The following is an 18,644-nucleotide window of genomic DNA, read 5'->3' as shown; positions in this document are numbered from 1 at the left end:
AGCCTCCAAATGTGGAAATCTGCAATAACAAAGTATGAATAAACATCAGTCTGAATGAAGCAGAGCTCTGTAGGTGGATAATAATGCTGTAGCATCTAACCTATGTGCGGGAGGTGGCTATGATTATGAGGAGTGCCCTGGGGAGCACGAGTGGCAAGTGGGACCACAAGCAGCATCTGCCTAAACCTGTTCCTTCCCCTCTCTGCTGTTCTGTACAGGCCGGCTGATGTGATGTCAGATGAAGAGAAAGGAAAAAATGAAAGAGCTATTCAATACCTTTATCTGTCATTTGAAATATCTGTTGGTAAAGTTGGGGTGGACTGCTGTTGTGGTTTTAATAATAGCCTGGCTTCTCTGCATTGCAGGTCTGTGCCTGTAGCTGTTACTTCAGAAAAGATTCTTGTCACAAGATATCATAACAGGTGAACACTACATGTATACCATTCAGTTTCCTAAAATCCAAGTATCATTAACTATGCTGACTGACTTATCAAGACAGCAGCGCACAGTGGAAGATCCCTAGCTACTATTGTAAGCTTCATTTGTCCTTTTACACTCCAGATCTTAATCTTCATTTTTCAAAATGTTCATATGTGTGTGTGTGTTACTTTGATGAGGCACTGAAATCTTTCAAAGGTCAGATGCGGAGGGTGCAGCTATGGCATGGCTGTGATGCACACTTCTCGCTGACACCATGTGTTTAAATATCTTTTCAGCAGGGCAGGCATTGTGGTGTCCCTCATAATTTGCTTTGGTCTTGGACAAAGGCTAGTTCTAATTTCTGCTTTCAGTCTCATTTCTCACAGGCTGAAACAGAAAATTCATCAAATTTAAAGTTCAACTTAAATGACAATTTGTGCGAATAATGACCTTTTAAAAGACAAGGTGGTATATTATAATGTCTTTTGAAATACTTTCAGAGGAGAAAAACACACAGTAAAAATTATATGACAAATATAAAAAAAGGGAAAACAAACTTAGTAACATTAGCAGCCATTACGCCTCTAAATTATCTCTCCACAGCCTACAAATCTTTACTTTACTCACGCACGCCATACATCTAGCAAAGAGAGAAATAATATTTTTTGTTACCACTCAATTATAATTGATATACTACTCTATCATTTTAAAATGTGTGAAAGCTGAAAAGTACAAAAAAAAATTAAAATGGCAGGCAAGAAACAGCATATAAAAAGTGATAGAACTTTCTAAGCTAGTTTTATATACGTCCCCTTGTATGTATGTTCTAGGGGCATACAAGAAGTGCTAATGAAAATTGGTAATGCTCAAAACCAATTAAAGAAAATTACCTCTCCTTTTAATTCTGCTTACAAGCCTTTTCTGCAGTATTGATTATTTTTCAGAGGTAAGTGATAGTATCTATTCTTTCTGCAATTAATCCATATGTTCATTTTGCATAGTGGTTTTAGAAATCCACTGAGGTTTGGAATTAACAGCATACTGGTAACTCTAAAATAAAGCTAGTTCTGTGAAAGTTTCTAAGAAAAGAATCTGAACTAAGGCTGATTGCTCTGCTGCTGTGATAAAGACATCTATTAGTGTATAAGTTGTCTGCTATAGCAGAGGACAGGTTCTGGAATCATTTGAAACTAGAATTCAGATTGCACCCAGCCAATTGCTTCCTTTCTCCAACACTAGCACTTAAAATTCCAGAGCCGTGGCTAAACAGCAAATGTGCATGACAAACCCACTATTTATGATTTTGTTTGCTACCCTTAAATAATTTTGATGTTTCTTTTTTCTTTTATTTTAGAGTCTGTCCCTTATGTATATCTTCCAAGAGGTGATGCTAGTTTTGTGCTGCAAGTTATATCTCTCAGTCTGTGTTACACTTATCACATATGCTATACTGGTACCAAAAGGGAGTACATTTTTAAGCATTTTTATGTAGACAATTCAAGCATTAATTTTTTTTCTATTTTTCGAGTACGAATGCTCCTAAATTACCACGGGGCAGAAGGTATTATGGGATGCACCTTAAACAAAGCGCTGAACACAGACTGAGTGACTGCAAGGCCAGATACCTTGATAGTGTGAATGGGATTATAAGAGTATTAGAAGTTTCCAAATCCTGTTGCAATGGTATATTATAGAAAAGTTTCTATATCTTACTTTCTGTTTCCATTCCTTTTAGTGCCTTTACATCCATTTATATGGGTTAATAGCAAAAACAGGATGTGCCAATCCCTGCTGTTCACCCTCTCCAGGATGACCAGCCCTCCTTTTGTTTTAAAAAAGACTTTGAAAAGTGTAAGCATGAATGCTTACAGCTTGGCTCTGTCCTATATCCCATGTTGATGGAAAAACCATACATTAGGCAGGATTTTGCAACCTCAGGGACACAGACTTTGTCTGAGGCTTGCAGCAGACCTCACTAGGTTTTTTGCTTTTAAACTCTAGGTGCAGTTCGTAGGAAAACAAAACAAGCCAAAATGCATCCTTTTCTCATTGAAATAGACAACCTGTTTTCTCTTTTGAGGCTCACAGACACCTGCTCCAGCCCTTCCCAAAAGAGAATTTGGGTTCTACAGCAAAGAGAATTATATGCTAGCCTCTGCTTTTGGCCACTTTAAATCCACATGGTATTTTGCACACTATTCTTTGTTCTGTCAGATGGTCAGGAATTCTACTATGTTGCAAAAAAACCCCTATACACTGTTAAAATGAGCTTTACTTTTTAAGTCATGTCAGAGTAAATTGCCTTTGAGTGTATTATAAAAATTGCCGTACTTCCTGCGAGAAAAGTTTCCTATACTAGTTTTTAAATTTCTGTCTGTTGTTTCAGAAGAAAGAAAATCTGCAAAATTTTAAATTATGTTTACCTACAAAAGCAGTAAATTTGGAAGTGTTCTCTTGACTTTAAAATGTATTTTACATGAAATTATAATTTACAGCAGTGGCACAATTTCCAGATGTGTTTCATATAGATATAGATTAAGACAAATGTAACAGGTTGAGCTAAAACTACCAACCAAAATCCCAATACTTTTGATTATTCCGTTTCTGAATAACAGCTTAAGTGATGTATGCTTTTAAGAGTTATACCCTGAAAGGAGGGATACATATGCCTTCCAGCCAGGAGACCAAGCACAGCATGGGTGAAAATCAGTAGCAATTGTGCAGTGAGTTATGTCTATGTAAGAGTTATTTATGTCCCCATCATACGGTCACAAGGAGTGCCCCTCTGGTTGGGAGCCTTAGCAGAGAGGTCACGGGCTCTAGGTGGAGGTAGACTGAGTTTTCTTCTCGGGCTTTGATGGACTTTACCAGGTCTGTCTCTGTTACCATAGTTTCCATTTTGTTCTCTAGATAAGAAATGGAAGTGTGTAGTTCACAGAGGCCTTGATCAGTCGGTTGACATAGGGTCCCTGCCCGCGGTGAGGTTTAAGGGAATGAGAAGTAACTATGCAGAATCCTGTTGTGTGTAGGTAAAAATCAGTCTTTTCTTTTCTTTTCTTTTTTTTCTTTTTTTTTTTTCTTTTTTTTTTTTTTTTTTTATTCTTTCCTTGTTTGCTTGCTTTTAGCCATATCCCTATTCTCAGAAGCTTGTGACACCTGAATCACCAGCTGGGTAAAAGGATATCTTCAGCACAGTTTTATAAGAAGTATTGTCTAATGATTGCATATTCCAGAAACTAAGCTGTTGTGAGCCCTTCATTGAACTGGTTGGGCTCCACCCCTTTTGGCTATGTACGCTCTTTGGATGTCCTGCTCACATCACTCTGTTTGCACTACTATTCCCTTTCTGTTCTTGGGCCTCCTGTGCTTGCAAGACCACTCTGAAATGTTGGACCAGCAAGGACAGTACCTGTACTGAAGCACTAAGAAGTTAAAAAAGCAGCAGCTGCAGTTAATCACCACTAATAATACCTCTTTCTCAGAAACAAAAATTGCCTTCAAATATCCTCTACCTCCCTAAAATCACTGTTCCTTTCAGCACAAGAAAGGCTATGAGAAGGCTAGGGACAAGCCTTCACTGCCCATCAGTCCCCCTATTTTACTGCCAGTAGCAATTTTTGATCACTTGATTCCTATGCTAGCATCATTCCCTCTACTTTCTTCATCTCTGAGCACTGGCCAGGACTTTGAAGTTAATGCAAGTATTGTGCAGAGGCAGTACTTTCTGTCACTGTTCCTTTTACCTTAATAAATAGATACTATCTGCAAGTGAAGAAAGGCAGTATGTATGCATTTTCTTTTAATTTATTTTGCAGGCACTGTTAAAAGGTAGGGAACTCATTATGTTCCAGCCAGACAGGAAGTTTTATTTACAGTTTTTTTAACTCAATGCAGCCATGGTAAATTATACCAGCCCCTCAATTCGTGCATTATCATTACTTCCTTACTTTCATACCCTTTCCAGAATTACACTACCACTGACCTGATGAACCCATTTTCTTTTAGAATCACTCCTATTTTATGTTTAGAGATTGCTTGGGAAAACTCAATGGCAGCAGCTAAAAGAGCAGGCAAGTTGGCCATGTATAATCAAAAGGTCAGTCTATTTTCAGATGCTTGTTTGGGGCCACTGCTGAAGAAAGCAGGGAGCCATCTGTACCCATACAGGTGTCAAAAGTTTGTTCTCACATATACTAGAGAGGGCAAAGCTGGGGAAAACAGTCCTGACTCCCCTGATGCCTCCTGTTTGATCATGGAGGCTGGAGAGGGCCTCAGATGACACTCATCCCAGGACACAGCTGATTGACCTCACACCTGCCCAGAAGCAGTGATTCAATTTTTGTGCTGAAGTTTTGAAGGAAGGGGACTCTCACGCTTTCCCAAGCACTAACAGCTAGATGGATAGAGCTGAAGTGAATAGGTGACAGTATGATAGGGATCAATGACTCTTTGAGGTTTACTTACTTTTTCTGCAGATATCAAAACTTTCAGTGTGAACTGTGAACACAGCTGTTTGCAGTTTACTCTTCTCTTCAACTGTCCCTGTCAACTACATCATCATGGAACAGTAGCCAACATCCTGCTGGGACTATAACCCCAGCCTCCAGTTCTGTATTTGTGGGATACATCTGTAGACTTGAGCTCCAGCAACACAGGATCCCTTCCCTTTTCTTGAGCCTCCTTACCCTGCTTTTGCCTCTATCTGGAAAACAAGCTTAAGCACAATAAATACTAAACCTCCAATTACCCAGCTGACCAAGGCAGCATAACAGGAACAAAAGCTTTGTCTTCTCCTGAGTTTTCAATAGCTTTCACTTTCCAGCCCAAGCCCCTCTCTGGCTCCCTGCATCTCCATCACGCATTTTGTGTTCCTATTCATTCTCACATCATTTCCCTTACTTCTGCTTCTCCACAGTTCCTTGGCCTTCCGTTCTGCAGTACAGCAAACAATATCCCAAAGACTACTCCAACTACATGTTTAACTTTCTCATTTGTGGGGACAAGGAGTGGTCACTGCTACCACCACATTACAGGACATCTTAGCACTCATCCCTATTACCTGGATTAACAGGGTGGCACTGAAAGCTATTTCATACCTGCCTTTTTTCTCCTAAAAAAATGAGTAGGAATTTGATTAGTTAATCTTAATTTTCTACTACTAACTAAGCATGCTGCCAATAAGGAAATAGGCTGCTATTGCACAGCAACTAATATGGTAAAATATTAGAGAATATACTGAAGAAATGTACTCTTTTATTGACTACACTCTGAATTGCTGCTGCTCAATTTGCTATGAGTTGTAAATTTGCTCTGAGTTATTTTTACCACTGAGAATTGCCAGGTTTTATACTATCTTTTGCACAGGAACTCGGCTGCCCTTTCACTGTTTTGTTTGTAGTTCCTTCTGAGGAAGCTGCCTGCTGTTCCCATGTTTCTCTTTCTCTCTGCTTCTTAGCATCTCCTGCAAGTAACTGATTTAAATTCTTTATTTTCCAGGGAAACGTCCTTCTGGAACTTGACTCAGGCCAACTGATGTCTTCTCCCTGCCTGGAGAAAACCTTTGTCCTCCAGACTGAAGACAGGCACTTGAAAGTAAACCTGCCTGGTCTGTTCCTGTGAACCAGCAGTGTTGAAGGTTAATTAGAAGTGCTGAAGGAGAAAATCACTTTTTCCGTGTGTTCACCACTTGAGAACCACAGGATCGGGACTATTTATTTGGATCACTTTATTTTTTGTTATCATCCAATGGGAAGGCTGAGTCCCATTTCTCTTCCATGTAAAGATTTCAATTTCCTTGGACTACCATAAATCCTAAGCAGTGATCCTGGTTTTTTTCCTGACAGCAGCTCCCATTGGAGTTTACTTTGGACTTCCTGAAGAGGTGGTCAGAGAGACTATTCTCATGGGCTCTGAAATCCTCCTCTGCTTAGAATGATGGGGGGAAGCATTAGCACAGACTGGCATACAGCACCACCTGGGAGATCTTATGTTACTCATTGTGCTGCCCTTCTCTCAGCAGGGCATGCCCTCGGTGCAGATAAGGATGTATTAAGTGACTGAAAGACATGCAGTTGTCCCCCGAAAGGTGTCAGTTCAGTGTTGCTGTAGATGAGAGAACTGTTCCATTTCTGTCCTTAATCTGAAATAATTTTCAGATTGCTTGCTGATGGTCATTCTTTGCTGAATGGGACCTCTGCATAACGCTAGAAGGCATATTCTGTTTAACGTTCTGTTTCCCAACCTTCTGTCTTTCCTTCACCCATGATGACTGCCAGCACATTTGTGAGTTTTTCATTTGAATGAAATTTTGCTCTAGCTGTGGGCAGAACATAGAAAAAAAAATCAATAGCTATTAAGATATGTGATACTGCAGGATATGGGATCCTACTGGTAGAAAATATGAGGACCATTTATTTATTCACATACCCGAGTGCCTGCATTCGTAATCTGACCTCACTGCCCAGGTCCTGATCTTCCCCCAGGTTTTCAGTGGGTTTTTTTGTTGCCAAATGCCGAGCAGAGAATGTTCTGCCCATTGCATTCTGCTGTGTTCTGTGCTAGTTTCTTGTGAAAGTGCCTTCAGGTGCTTTCCCAGAGCTCACATTTATTTGTTCAAGAACAAGTTAAGAAAAAAGAGTGACTGGAGGTTTTAAAACCCATTTTCTTTTTATCTACTGTTCTGTTAAAGCTTTCCTTCTAAGCAGCTTACAATAATATAAACAACCTGCAGAAAAAACTCCCTGTCAATCTACTGCTATAAATTCCTAGAGGTCCAGGGGCTTCAGGAGCTGGATATTGCACCTACAGGCCCTGGAGTTAGAGATAACTATCAGATAATTCACTCCTCTAAAAAATACTCCCTTATATTCAGAATGAGTGGAGAGCAGGAAGGGGGAACAGAAGGTGGGAGGAAGTGTGCTGACAGCAGAGGCAGGAGCGGGGTACCTGGTGTGTGGGATGAGGATAGAGACCATGGGACACCAGTGTGGCAGCTGAGCCAGTGCTCACCTCTCCCTGGTGCCCCAGGCTGTGTGCTTTACTGAGCTCCTCAGCTGCACACCTCCTTCCTCAGGGTAAAACACAACTTTTTTTTTTTCAGCTTGTGTGGGTGCAAACTAGGATCCCAGGCCCTGGGGCTGCTTTGGCACAGAGAACAGCCATGTCAGCAGCACACTGTGCTGCTTCGCCTTTTGGAGGTGCTCAGGAATAACGAACAAAATCTAATTAAGAAAAGTGAAATACAGTATGTTAAGTCAGCTGCATCAGGGCGTGAAATGGAGCCATTATAAAGCAAAACACTGTAAAGCAGCAACTCAGAAGCTCCGCAGCCTTACAGGGATGCTGACAGACTTCCCTGCAATCAGAGAGGGAACGCACTGGTGAGACCTAATAATATGTTGGACTGTCACTGGCCATTGCAGGGCTCTACTGGTCAGCACAGCTCCTACTCAAAATGGGGAGCAGGAGGGGGGAGCATGTAATGGGCATTAGGGCAGCACACCAGCCTGGCCACACTGGGAGAGGAGGAACAGGAAAGGGGATGATAAGAAAGCACAAGTGAAATAGAAAGAGGAGGGAAGGGAAAAAATCTGAGCAGTGAGGGGTGAGCATGAAGGGCAGGTATGGAATAAGGCTGAGCCTTTCTCACCTGAAGATGAAAAACTCTGCAGCTATCAGAGTAGGTGTTTACCATCCGAAAGCTGAGCCTGCCCTTGCCCATTGGCTGTGAGAGCTGCCTCAGGTAGCAGAGGACAAACCAACAAAAGCAACAAACCACCACCAAAACAACGCTGCCCCTTTCCCCCCCCTTTTTAAGATTCCGGTGTTCTGAGATCAACAAGTAGAACTTTAAAATATGGAAGTTTTATTTGTTCTTCATGATGCTACACTTTATGAAAGGATAGAATTAATTCTACTATTTGAATTGAATTTAAAAAGAATTGGAAAAAATTATTTAATATTGCTGGAAAACCATCTTTTGAAACAGGAAGGAATAGTTTCAATATCCTTAAAATATTTTTGTTTGCAGTTGCCTCCCTCTGAAAGTTATAGAAAGAGCATCTTGAATGCATTACGGTAAGTTCAGCACAAGTGAATCTGCTTTCAAATATGCTAGAAAGGATATTCACAATAATAGGATTAGTGCAGGAAACATGTTGTCTTTCTATTTAAAATCCTAAGGTTAATACGTCTTGGTTCCACCCCTCCAAAAAATTTTATAACTGCTTTTGCCAGTCATTACTTAATGATGTTTCACTGTTAAATGCTCACAAGAAATATCTAACAACTGCTGGGAAAATTATCTGTAAAGGTTATCTCAGTAAGGCTTGGATGTAAAATGTCAAAGGACAACTTCATTTCTTTCCCCTTCTTCACCCTCCCTCACCTACTACAGGTAGGAAAACTGGGCGAACGTTTGCAAAGCTGTCAGAGAGGCAGGAGCTTGCTTCCTTCCAGCATCTCTCTGTTCTCAAGAGGGCCTTGGGATGTACTTTATTTAAGCTAACAGGTTGTCCGAAGGCAGAAAACTGTAACAGAGAAAATTAATAATTTACTAAAGCTTTGCTGGAGAACAGCAGACCTCAACCTCTGCCATTGTCACCCAAAGGAGAAGTGAACAGTGAGGCCAAGGGGCACCTGCTGCCTGTGTGGAGGGGACCCTGCTGCCTCAGGGGCACAGGCACACAGAAGAATTATCCCTGGCTTCAGGATAGAAACATGTCAGCTACAGTTCCCTTTGCTTCAGGTGTCAGCATTCTGTTATTCCCTTACTCCGGCAAAAAATGTGGCTAAACATTTCATGTTGCAACCCCTCCAAAACCCAATGTATTCAATACACCAGCTTTAGTCTTAGTTGTATCTAGTAGGCTTTCTGACCTTGTCCCCCAAAACCAAGACACTGCAAAGCAGCTTTAAGATTCATATTCAAATAGTGTGGGGGGGCTTTTTTGTTTAGTTTTTTTGGGTTTTGGTTTTTGGTTGGTTGGTTTGGTTTTTTTTTTGCTACTCTGAAGATGTTTCTTTGGAACAGATGCCACACAGATGTTTTGAGATTTTTTTTTTTTCTGCTTGATAACTGCAAATATTTGTGAATGCAGCTGTTCATATAGGTGAGGGACCTATGCATGAGACCAAAGTTGCTCACAGAAAAGTTTTTGCAGGATCAGGTCTATATTATTACCCTACCTCTCTCCAAAGCAGCAAGGAAGGAAGTCTCTTCATGCTTCTGAGATCAGCATTCATTCTCCAGATTAGTCTAGGTGCTCACAACTAGCCATGCATCTTTGTAGTGCAAACTAATTAAAACAGAAACTTTCTGGAAACCACAGAATCATAGAGTCTGATGAAGGGCTGGGATTTGTGAGAGAAAGGATTTTTCATTTGTAAGTGCAGCCCATGGAGGGAGATATGCTGGTCAAGGACAGAACTTTATCTCCTTTCCTGGTGTTTTTCAAATGGGTGAGTCTGGTTTTGGCTTTTCTGTTATTTGGGTTTCATTTATTTGTTTACTTTCTCTCCTGTAGCCAGTGAACAGCCACAAGTGTCTGATTATCAGAAGTCTGATTGGATTCAGGGGGTAAGTGTTACAGTCAATGCTCTCCACTCCTCCTCTTGAGTGTGCTGAGCTATGTATTGATGCAACCGAGTGAAATACCTCTTGTGTATCTATTGGAATTAGGCCAACACAGTATCTCTCTGTCAGTACCATCTTTCCTATCTTGATGTGTCTGTGACAAGATTTTTTTTTCCTATGCAGAATCTTGATAATGAGGTTTATTGACTTAACCTGATACAGACATTTTGCACCTATAGTAAAGAATTTTGAAGAAAGAAAGTCTTTATAAGCCCCCAAAAACCCTGTCCAGGTAAAGTTTGATGTGTGACACATGTATACATGTTCTTACTCATTGTGGTTTTAGATAACTATGTTCACAATTGGTAACAAAAGCATAGAAATACCTTGGGAGTAAGAAGGGACTGTTTCTGTTCCTTAAGCTTTGATAACATGTTGACATCCTTAGTGAAACTACAGAAAGGGTCAACATCCTTTGCTGTCTTTTCCAGTGACATGTTTTGGAATATTTCTCTTTTTATTCACATGCCCTCTCTGTTCTCAGATGAATACAGTTGTAGCTCTCTCTTACGGACAGCTCTTTTCTGTTTTGTGCTGTGTCACACAGGTACAGATTTTTGACAGCTGCAAAACATACCTCAGATAATTCACTGAATCCTGGTGGTGTGACAAGCAAAACCCTTGAAAATCCCCACTGCTTTTGTAACTGCATAACAGGAAACCTGTGATGTTGGGTTCATAAAAGATGGCTTTGCAGGACTATGAGAAAATCCTCAATGTAGTTTTGGAGATTTAAAAAAAACCCACCAAAACTCTGCTATTATATTTGTGACAAACAAAGTTTGCATCACTTTCCAAGTTTATGACCTTGACAACATAAATGCATACAAAACTTCATCTCTGGGATGATATCTTTTTGCATTTTTTTCTTAAACAGTTGTTTTCCCCTGGAGATATCCTTGTCCCTTATGCCAATCTTTCCTGCTTCTTTTTTGCAACATGTGGAAATATTGGCCCCAGCTGTTCAGTCGTTTGGAAAGACGTCAACACAGCTGGTGATTATAAGGAGAAATGTTGTCTAATGGGCACAAAAGGACGTGATGGCCACTAGCAGATTCCTGGTCTGTGGGTAGCACTGCTACTAGCCTGCAGGGAGAGGCCACGTGCCAGTGTCCTCTCTGGGTCTGCCTAAGAGCACAGCCCTGGCACTGTGGCACTAATGTCTGCTGCCTTCCCTCAGCTCTGAAATACGAGCTCTTCCCAGCCTCAGTTGGTCACTTCACTCTTCTGTTCCATATGTTTCTGCAGGGGTGAGGTAAATCTGTTCATGCTGTGTGGTGTTCAGCAGTCAACTCAATGGGCTACGTACAAACCTACCAAGAAAGGCAGATTGTTATTCTGAATCCTCTTTATCAGAGTGAGTGTTGAAAAGGGAAAACAAGGTGTAAGCACAGCCTTTCCTCCAGGTGGGATCACAGTGAGCACTGTGGTTTCTGACTTGGCACATTGTTTCCCTTTTCTGGATTAATCCCAAAAATAGAAAAAGGTTTCTAATAAGGCTGGTTGTGTTATCAGATATCTTGTGATTACAGAAGCATGAGCATCTGTACCACCCCCCATCCTGCACCCCCCCCGAATGGCTCTACTGCAAAGGAAGTTTTTCATTTTATTCTTAAATAATAAACCTTTTGCAACCACCCCCATATTGTCAACACTCATCAGGGAAGGACACTGGCTAGATAGAGAGTCAACAACAGAATCCACAGAAAGATTGTATACATGGTCACACAAAGCAGAAGGGTTGTCTCTTAAGAGCTGGGGGACTGTGTATGTCCTATAGATGGCTCCTGAATTTGTGCATTGAGGCACTGAAAGGTAGGGATGTTAATGGTGATTCTTGTGCACCAAACGAACCCAAGCATGAATTCCCTGTTGCTCTCCCACAGCTTTCAGGTGGTCATTACCTTTTTTGCTCTTGATCTGCACATTTGGACCTACTGACTTGGAGGGGTGGGATGTGGCTTTCCAAGGAGCCAGCTTCCAGCACGCTCTGGCACTGCAAACAGTTCCTCTTTCTGAGTGTTTTCTGTAAGAGTAACTGAGATAATCAAGCCTTCAAAACAAACAGAAGTGAAAAACTAACACTCAAACCATACCTCGAAATTTTAGGCATGGCTATTTCCAACCTCCCTTGGCAATGCTTAAGTGAGCTGGGACTTCTCTGACAGCGGAAGTAGCAGGCGGAAAAATTTCACAAAAAAACCCAAAAAACCCAACAACTCTCCCCCTCCCCTCCCCCCCCCAAAAAAAAAAGCACTGCTAGAAGACAATTTTTAAAGGTCAGAATTATTATAAGGAATTAATTAGCAGACAGAAAATGCTCAAATTGCCTCAGAAAATTTAGACACTGTGTAAGGCCACACGCTGCAAGGGGTGCAGCCAGCTGAAAAGAATTTGGACACTTTAACAGAAAATATGCCCTGCTCAGAATGGAGATAGAAGAACATAATGACAAAAAAATATGACTTCCCTAAAGTAATTAAGAGATGATAGTGAGAGTAAATAAGCTTTTGGAGAACACAGTATTAGTGAACCAAATGAGAGCAAATAAACCATGAGTCAGGTTTTCTTCAAGTGCAGGAAACAGACGGTAGCTAAATCTGTTTTTTAGTAGGGGTACTTGAGATGTTAGCAAAAAGCAGAAGTGTCTTTGCAAAGAGGAGAAATTACAGAACTGATTTAATATATTTATCAGTTCCTGATCCCAAACATTGCAAAACCATCAAAAATCTTTCCAATGGCATCAGTGACATCTTCACTTGGCCCCTAGAGAGCTCAGGTAGGTTACATAGATTTCAGGGACATAGATTTCCATTTCTAAGAGAAATGGGAAAAAAAAGAAGTTGTGAATCATTATTTTTGTCTTGCTCTTAAATTCAAAGTAGATCAAGGCTGGACATGTATTCCTTGCAATTCAGAAGTTATTTTACCACTTCTTTTTTGATAATGTGATATTGGCTAAAGAAATACTTAGATACTGATTTGTGGGAGTTATCTGCTTATCTGGTAATTCTATGCATATTTTAACAAGATAGTAGCTGTTGGAGGAGAGTGATAATCAAGTTCTAAGTTTTCTTCCTTTTTATGGGACGCTAAAGTGCAGAATCAAAACTGAATTTTGAAGATGTTTATATTTAGGGAATTGGCTTCATTCATTGTAGATAGAGTATTTCTGAAACTTGGAGTAGCATTTGTTTTCCATTTCTAGCCTTTCAGCTTGCAAAAGCACACAATACAGGGTAGGTGTGTAGATGCCTCTGTACTCAACCTACATATAAATATATAGACTTTATAGGCTTTGTATATAATATATACATATGTAAAGATGTGTATGTTTATCTATATATGAATATATAAATATATTCTTGTAGTATTTGCCAAGAAATGCTTGTAGTACTGCAACATTATCTTAAGCTACCTGTTAAAAGCAGTTGTGCAAACTACGGCTAATTTGTCTTCTCAGCTGTGTGACGAAAATTCTAGTTAATGTTTTACTATGAATTCTGTGATAGAGTATAAAAAGAGTGGGAAAGAGGATACATCTTCTAAAACATGGAACAGGGATTTCGAATTTAACTGTGTCTAATATTTTTCCATTACGAATTTCCACTGAATTGGCTCAAGAGTCTGAGATAGAAACAGCTGAAGATTTCTTTTTTTTTTCCTTCATTTTTGATGGGGAGACGTAGATTGAGGTTAGAACTCTCCAAAGATTATCCACTGAGTGCCAGCTTTTAATGAATCCCATTTGTTTTCTTGATTAAGTCTGCTATTACCCCTGTTTAGTCTTGTCACGAGCCTATTAGCTAGAATTTTCATATCATGGTTTAGAAGAGAAATTAGCCTAGAAGAGCAGCACTCATCATCAGTCAATTTTTAGTGTATTTAGCACAGTTTACAATTTATGAATTCAGGAACCTGTAGCCTCACACATAGCTATATAAAAAAACCCCAAACAACTGTTCTTTGTGATGAAATTCATAGGCCACTAAGGGTTGCAGTCAAATATCAGTTTGTGGTGATAACATTGTGTATCACTAATGTACATACAGTCACAAGGTCTCTTTGGTGAACCTGCATCTGACAGGCTATGTCAAGTCTGATTTGTGCAGCAGAAGCAGAAGCTTCTTTAGGAAGAATTGACTCTCAAAAGGTTTGACCTCTTATTTTCAAAAGATAAGCATCTAGGAGGCTTACCAAGCCTTGTGGTCACAAAGTATTCAAGAGCTTTGGAAGTGCTTAAAAGCCATGTGATGGGTACAGTGAAAAGTGCACACAGGTGTAGCAGGGTTTTAGAAATTCTTGACTTTCTTGAAAATGTTGTAAGAATAGTCCTTTGGGAATTTAAATATCTCCATCCCTTTTCAGATTCTCTAAATGAAAAGAGTGGTGTAGGGTGAAATGTACTTTTTAAATGACATTTTGCAAATTTCAAGAGATGCCATTTCAGCATCTCCTGGAAGTGAAGACTTGGACAGCGGAATTTGCAGAGCTGCCACAGAAGTATTTCAATGCTGAAAAGAGCCAGAGGGGACTGCAGATGAATCATGGGGGTGTACCTTGGCATTATTCTGTAATGGGAAACATGCCTTTACCATGTACATGGAAGCAAACATTGTAACTATTTAAACATCATGCCATTACTTAATATTACCCATTCAATGCCCTCTTTCTCTTTTCTTGTTTTCTTTGTGCCACTCTAAATGACTAGGTTGGCCTGATGGCATTTCCATTTTTTTCTTCTACTTTTCTTCTTTTCTGCCTCCTTTTCTATAATTTCTGAAACGGTGTGGGATCTTGATCACTCTATTTGCTTAGAGCTCCCACATCACTTTGTATTTGATGAACAGTATGAGAAACATCTAGTAATCAAAGTGAAAACAACTCCAATTATATCACTGTTCCACAGGAGCTCCTGAAGATGCCTGGAAGAATTTGCTGCGTTTCTGGGCCCAGAAGCTGTTATGGAGAACACCAGTTGGTAATCACAGCTTTATTGTTGTTGTTGTTGTTATTATTATTATTATTATTATTATTATTATTTTTCTTAAACTAAGTGAATGAAAATCCTTTCCTATATCCTTACCAGAACTGGATTGAGACCCATTTTATTACTAACCAAGTCTAAGTTGCTTAATTTCTTGCCTGGATGGAAAAGAAACACCATTACAAAATTAGTAAATGATCATGACTATCATGCTGTAAGAGAAGTGTACTCTCACAAAAAGCGGTTTTTCCAAAGCCCTGTAGTTTCCCTGCACAATATTCTCTCTAGCTGCAAGTCTGTCTTCCTTCAGTAAATGTATTATAACCCTTTCAGTCTGTTCTGCTTTATGTACTCGACACCATGAATCTCTAACAAGGTTAGGGGTGAGTAACAATTTAAATTACTTTCAAATACAGCTGAAAAGCCTATTATAGATGCAACCTTGAACTTTAATTGTATAAAGACAGCCAATTCCTTAGCATTCCCACAAGTGATAGAGTTTCTTGCTTGTAAGTCTGCCGAGACTTTCTGGCTGTGTTGGCAGCTATTTATTCTGCCTCTAGATTTTGAAAAAAGAAATGCATAAGTTTAAACACTATAACATTACAATATCTACTGAAATTTGTAATGATGAAGGTTGTAACATATTTGAGTTGGAGAAGTCAATCTGTTTAATTATACGTTATTCTTCCTGCTATTTTACTAGGCTACACAAGAGGTTGCTGAAATCCAGCATTTGTTTTCAGACATACATTCATGCTTTTTAAGGAAATGATTGCAAAGAGTAAAAGAACCTTTGAAATGATGTTGCTCAAAGATTTCCCAGCGTTGGCACAAACAAAGCAAATAAGGGTAAGCTCAAAGGATCCATGAAAGGTAAACAAAGACTCTCTTTAAAACTGGCTTATAGTAGGTAATGGAAAAATCTGGGAGTGCTTTTGTGATCTCGTAGTTTCAAACCTTTCTGGTACTTCTGATTGAAAAAATCACCACCAAAAAACCAGGAAAAAAACCCAAACAGAAAACACCCCACACCCCATAAAAGACCAAAACCCACCAAAGTCAGTGAATCTGGCTGGAAAACTTATGATCTGAAAGCTCTCTTCACAGGAACAATATGTCTCCCATGGCCGTAGTCATGGACTTGATGGGAGGATCACTTCCAGAGCTGAAAGTCTGTGCTTTGTACTCAAGAAATTTCCATTAAACTTTACAATGAGGATAGCTGCAGCAAAGGTGTTAACGTCCTTATGGAGGTGGAAATGAGGCTGCTGCTTATTCAATGCAAGCAGCTTAGAAACACATCTCAATCACTGGTAGCAACTAGGGGTCTGCTCAGTCCTGGAGTAGCTGTGTAAAGGACCAAGTGAGGTTTTCTTTGTTTTGTTTTTACCACCAATGAGCTATGTTATCCCAGGGTTGTTAAGCACAGATATAAAAATTTTGCCTTGAATATATGGGATCATATAATTCACCTCTTGTTTAGATAAGAATATATTTAGCAGTCTCAATCATTTTCATTAAATCAAGGATAATGTCATATGAGTGGGTCTGTAGCTCCAAGAGAGCTACAAGATGGAAGGGAGAGCCCTGTAATCCTTCCGTTGCCTGCCATGTCACTTGAACCTATGAGCCACTGATCCCTCTGTGGGAGCACATTTGCTCCCCCTTAGTTGAAACTTTTAAAGACATTTTGTAGGCTTTAGAGTTTGATACTGTCAATTTTGGCCAAGATATTCTAATTCAAACTTATTATAACACAGAGTAACACCTGGAAAAAGAAAATTGGATTCAGAGTTGCACTGAAATTTTGTGGTCCCTAGACAGAGATTTGAGATCGCTGTATTTCCTCTTCTTCATTCAGAAAACAAGACACAAATTTAAAAATGAGGCACATTTTGGAAGATTATTGTCTAATTTTAGAATTCAGCTAATGAAATGCAGCTAAGTAAATACAGCACATGATATTAATTAGCGCTAAGATGTATGTCCTCTTTAGGACACTTATCAACAACATTGGTGAGGAGATGTCGGCAGGAGCACTGTGGTGTTAGCACTGGGAACATGATGTAATGTTGCATGCACCAATCCTGAATAATATTGACTTATGCTAACTCCTAAATTGGCTCAACCCATTCCTCTTACCCATCTGGAAAACAGATTAATTTTTAAGAAGAATGTAAGGAGACAGTCCTCATGCTGTGGGCTTTTGACTGATTAAACAGTCATATGCCAAATCCCTTTATGATGCTACAGAAGGAAGAGAAATTAATAAGAAACTTACAATTAATATACTACATTGAACATAAACAGTGTAGCTTTTCAGCTACATATCAAGATACTAGAAACTTCTAAAAATGCAAAGAAACATTTTACTTCCTTAAATGTTTTTTCTTTTGAGTATTGAGCAATTATACATCTTCAGAGTGGTTAATTTTGCAAGCAGAATATTAATAATTCATAAGTGTGTTAAAGGTATTGATCATACAAGTGTTAGAAGCATTATGCTTGAGTTCCTTCTGTAATCCATTAAAAAAGGAAGGAAATTGTTTCAGATTTGTATTAAAATATGAGACTAACAGGCTGTAGTTTAAAACATATATAAAGCTGTTTTCCTGTTTAAACTGCAGTCATCCATTGTTGGTCTGATGGTAACATACAAGGATTTGCTGGGACTCAGTCACAGGAATTCAAACCAGAGGCTCTTCCTCCTTCTCCCAATGCCAGCCCCATGCCCCGCTCCTGCCCTGCCTGCATGACCAGCCTGTGTGCCCACTCCCCACTCTGAGCATAGCTCTGCTGAGATCCTCTGGGAACCTTTGGGGCCTGACTTCAGCAGACATGGCAATAAGGCTCGATTTCTTCTATTTGTGGCTTCTTTCTGGACTTCGGACACTACACTTGGAGGCCAACAGGCGCTGTGTAAATTCTCCTGAGGAAATGGGGGGATATCTGCTGTGGGACCAGATCTATAGCTTGTCTTCATTGTTTTTTACCAGCCCTGATTGTTTTCTCGTGGCTGAGCAAGACACCATAAACATTGTATTTATGCAGGGTGAGTACTTGCAGCAAAGTCTGTAAGGCTTCTATGGATCTAGGAATCTACCTGCCTGTGACTTTTTGCAACATCAGGGACTTAGTGGTTTCTTGACTTTGAATTGTTCCCCCAATTTTTCATGGTTGCATGAATAAAGCTTTAATCCTCAGCTCAGAATTGTAGGATGTTTGTGACAGGAAGGAACACGGGCATTGAAACTGATCACTGCAATCCCTCTCTCCTATTCCTGTTCTAAGGTAGAAGGAAGAATGATATAAACCACAGGAAATAAATAATTGGTGAATAGTTTTATTAATCAAATTCCTTCTGGACCACCAATCTCATTATTTGTTTATCAGCTAGGCTTCTACTAAATCTATTCACAATTAAAAAAAAAATTACCAAGTGAACAGTATTGAACCGATCCTTAATTAGGGCAGCTGAGATGTCTTGTATAATTAACTGGACTTTGTTCATAATTATTTCCTGATAGTTGGAATTGTTTTCCACAAGTAACGGAGAAATAGTAATGGTAACACTAAGAAATCTTTGATTTTTCAGAATAG

General features: G+C 39.7%; 1 long non-coding RNA gene across 1 annotated transcript in view; it reads left to right on the top strand.

Annotated features, from left to right (window-relative positions):
• The window catches only part of LOC113951127, a 33,376-nt gene extending 26,445 nt beyond the window's left edge, over positions 1–6,931 (top strand). The window contains exons 3-4 of the long non-coding RNA XR_003529048.1: positions 366–422; positions 5,917–6,931. This is a non-coding gene — a long non-coding RNA (uncharacterized LOC113951127). The remainder of the gene's footprint in view (positions 1–365; positions 423–5,916) is intronic.
• The last annotated feature ends 11,713 nt before the right edge of the window (positions 6,932–18,644 follow it).

Source organism: Corapipo altera, unplaced genomic scaffold (genome assembly GCF_003945725.1).
Source record: "Corapipo altera isolate COAL_440 unplaced genomic scaffold, ASM394572v1 57, whole genome shotgun sequence".
NCBI classification, from domain to species: domain Eukaryota; kingdom Metazoa; phylum Chordata; class Aves; order Passeriformes; family Pipridae; genus Corapipo; species Corapipo altera.
This window is presented reverse-complemented; position numbering and strand designations above follow the sequence as displayed.